We start from the raw sequence: 4200 nt of genomic DNA, 5'->3' as shown, positions 1-4200 counted from the left end.
AGCAGGATAGATAAAACTCAAAATACGGGCATATGGAGTAGTGTTTAAGAGCACAGGCTACTAACCCCAAGATTCCAAGTTCGATTCCAGGCAGTGACCTGAATGATAATAATAATAATAATAATAATAATAATAATAATAATAATAATAATAATGATAATAATGATAATGATAACATCGAAAAATACCTTAGGAATGAGAACCCAGGTTTGAAATTTCCTCAAGACATAGGTGTAGGAGTGGCTGTGTGATAAGTAGCTTGCTTACCAACCATATGGTTCCGGATTCAGTCCCACTGCATGGCACCTTGGGCAAGTGTTTTCTAATATAGCCTCAAGCCAACCAAAGTCTTGTGAGTGGATTTTGTTTGTGTGTCTGTGTTTGTCCTCCTAACATCACTTGACAACCGATGCTGGTGTGTTTACGTCCCTGTAACCTAGCGGTTCAGCAAAAGAGACTAATAAATTAAGTACTAGGCTTTCAAAGAATAAGTCCTGGGGTCAATTTGTTCGACTAAAGGTAGTGCTCTAGCATGGCCAGAGTCAAATGCCTGAAACAAGTAAAAGAATAAAAGAGTAAAAGAGTAAGACACCTGATGAAGGCTGGAGGGTACACCAGCTGAAACATTGTGTTAACATCAAACAAGATGAGGACAAATATCCATCGAATGTAAATAATGTAAATAAGAGTATATATATGTTGTTTGCTTTTAATCAGCAGATGTTCCAAAGAAGCTCCAGATCGGAGAGTTTCAAACATGTTTCATAACTGTTGTGCATGAAATTCTAAGCCCTTGTGTCCTTGTAGAGGTTTGCATTAGGAAGGGAGTCCAGTCATCATAACACTGCCAAACCAGACAGTTGATCTTGGTGTAGTCCTCAGGCTTGCTAGCTCCTGTCAAGCCATTCAACCCATGTCAGCATGGGAGATGGATGTTAAATGGTGATGGTGATGATGGTCGTGAAGGAATTGGAAAGTCAATTACATCGTCCCCAGTGCCTACTTTTTTACTCTTTTATTGTTTCAGTCATTTGACTGTGGCCTTGCTGGAACACCGGCTTAAAGTGCGTTAGTCAAAGAAACTGACCCCCGAGACTTATTCTTTGTAAGCCTAGTACTTATTCTATTGGTCTCTGCTGAACTGCTAAGTTATGGGGACATAAACACACCAGCATCGGTTGTCAAGCAATGGCAAACACAGACACACACATACAAATATATACATATAATATGCTGTACCCCTTTCACTTTTATATATACATAGGCACAGGTGTGGCTGTGTGGTAAGTAGCTTGCTAACCAACCACATGGTTCCGGGTTCAGTCCCACTGCATGGCATCTTGGGCAAGTGTCTTCCGCTATAGCCTCGGGCCGACCAATGCCTTGTGAGTGGATTTGGTAGATAGAAATTGAAAGAAGCCTGTCGTATATATGTATATATATATGTGTGTGTGTGTGCGTGTTTGTGTGTCTGTGTTTGTCCCCCTAGCATTGCTTGACAACCGATGCTGGTGTGTTTACGTCCCCGTCACTTAGCGGTTCGGCAAAAGAGACCAATAGAATAAGTACTGGGCTTACAAAGAATAAGTCCCGGGGTCGATTTGCTCAACTAAAGGTGGTGCTCCAGCATGGCCGCAGTCAAATGACTGAAACAAGTAAAAGAGTAAAAGTGTAAAAGAGTATACAATGAGCTTCTTCTAGTTTCTGTCTACCAAATCTACTCACAAGGCTTTAGTCAGCTCAAAGTTATAGTAGAAGACACCTGCCCAATGTGCCATATAGTGGGATTGAACCCAGAACAGTACTTAATTGGTACTTTTTTTTATCAACTCTAAAAGGATGACTCGAACTCAGAATGTAAAGACAGATGAAATGTCACTAAGCATTTTGCCCAGCATGTTGACAATGCTGTCAGCTTTCCCACCTTATAACTTGAAATAATAATGCAGTTTCTAATCGGTTAGGTTAGCTAGGTTAAGAAAAGAGTAAATAAAAAGGGTGCAATTTCAGAAAGGGACAAATTATTGTAGAAGTATTATAAACAAGGGTTCAAATGCAATTATAAGCAGTGGAGATGATAGAAGTCAGTGAAGTCACTGAAGTGATTGTAATGTTTAGATATTGTTGTTCTTGTAGGTTTATTTCCATCTTAGTTCTGATCAAGCACATTTATTATAAGAAAGGTATTCTAACCTCCCCCATCTTGTCTTCTTTTTTGTTCTGTATTTTTTGTGTTTGTTTGTTTTTTTTTCAGAAATAATGTATTTTGATTTACATTATCCCATATATCCATAATTTTTTTTTTATAGTATGTTTGGTTGTGATTTGAAGGAGGTTCAATATGTTTCTATATCTGGCAGGTCAAGCAGTAGCATGTGGTTCTATTGTTGTCTTGTGAAAAATGTGGAAATTAATTCACAGATTAATTTGTCATCTTTGTGCAGAAACCATTCTTATAATCTTATCCTTACCATTCCAATTTTAGAATATCTACTGCTGAAGCTTAAAGATTTGTATAGAATTAGTCAAGAGGAGATATACATTCAGCACACATTTATAGGAACTCAAAATATTTTTGTAGTAGTAGTAGTAGTAGTAGTAGTAGTAGTAATAGTAGCAGCAGTAGTAGTTATAAAAAAAGATAGGGAAAAGAAACAGTTCAATAGAGGGTAGATATATTTCAATGTTGATGACTGAAGAATAACAACAAAAAAAAAATACTATAACAAGCCTCTAATTCTTATATATTGTATCTTATTTTAAATGCTCTAAATTTTGTCATGAATTCCCTCAATACAACTTATTTATATATTTATGTATTTTTAGTATTGTATATCACATTTACTGGTCAACAGCATTGTTGGTTATAAGTTTCCAGTGATCAGCCACTGGGTAACTGCATTTATGACAATAAGAGTCGCTAAGGGGTTGCTATGGGCAACATCAGCTGGACAAGTACAGCACAGGATATTTATTCTTTAAAAGCATTAGTTTTCTGATTTTTCACCAATGTTTACTTCTGCCACTGATATACACCAACGTTATACATAAACACTCACACATACACACACATGTATACCTTCACATGCATACATATATGTGTACGACAGGCTTTTGCAAATTTTGTCTATCAAATTCCAACACTATATATGGTTGTAAAGGAAATTTTTCAATCATAGGCACAGGCGTGGCTGTGTGGTAAGAAGCTTGCTTCCCAACCACATGGTTCCGGTTTCAGTCCCACTGCATGACACATTGGGCAAGTGTCTTCTGCTATAGCCATGGGCCAACCAAAGCCTTGTGAGTGGATTTGGTCGACAGAAACTGAAAGAAACCTGTCGTATATATGTATATGGTGGTGTGCCTCTGTTTGTCCCCCCCCCTACCATCATTTGACAACTGATGTTGGTGTGAAAAGAGACTGATAGAATAAGTACTAGACACACAAAAAAATAAGTCCTGTGGTCAATTTGTTCGACTAAAGGCAGTGCTCCAGCATGGCTGAAGTCAAATGACTTAAAACAAGTAAAAGCATACAGCCAGACTTTTTATTAGCTTTACTTTCCTGCTCATTCAATATGGTAAGACATTTTCATCAATGAGGCCAAACTCATAATAATCTTTTCCTCTATAGGTATGAGGCCTGACATTCTGGGAGAGGGGTTTTAGTTGATTACCTCAGCTACAGTGTTCAACTGGCACTTCTTTAATCAACTCCAAAAGGATGAAAGACAAAGTCGACCTCAACAGAATTTGAACTCTGAGTGTAAAGATGGACGAAATGATATGTAGTGAAATATGTAAACAGCACAAGGACCAAAGAATAAGGCACGTTAAAAGCACCAACCGATCGTGGCCGCTGCCTGACTCCCCTGGCACCTGTGCCGGTGGCACGTAAAAAGCACCCACTACACTCGCGGAGTGGTTGGCGTTAGGAAGGGCATCAAGCTGTAGAAACACTGCCAGATCAGACTGGAGCCTGGTGTAGCCTCCTGGCTTCCCAGACCCCGGTCGAACCATCCAACCCGTGCTAGCGTGGAAAACGGACGTTAAACGATGATGATGATGATGATGATGATACATTTATTACGTAAAAATATATTTTATTCTTCTTTCAATGATGATACATAGAATCAAATTGTAGAAGCTAGTTGAAGAAATATTTTGTGAGAAAGTTCTGAGATAGGAAATGTAGAACAA

The 4200-nt window shown here is 38.4% G+C and overlaps 1 non-coding gene across 1 annotated transcript; it reads right to left on the bottom strand.

Annotated features, from left to right (window-relative positions):
• Positions 1-2397: 2397 nt before the first annotated feature.
• Positions 2398-2507, bottom strand: LOC115215289. Its single transcript, XR_003881984.1, has one exon. It is a non-coding gene; the product is annotated as a U6 spliceosomal RNA (small nuclear RNA).
• Between the last annotated feature and the right edge of the window lie 1693 nt (positions 2508-4200).

Source organism: Octopus sinensis, linkage group LG8 (assembly GCF_006345805.1).
Source record: "Octopus sinensis linkage group LG8, ASM634580v1, whole genome shotgun sequence".
Lineage (NCBI taxonomy): Eukaryota > Metazoa > Mollusca > Cephalopoda > Octopoda > Octopodidae > Octopus > Octopus sinensis.
Note: the sequence above shows the minus strand (reverse complement) of the source record. Positions and strands in the feature narration are given on the sequence as shown.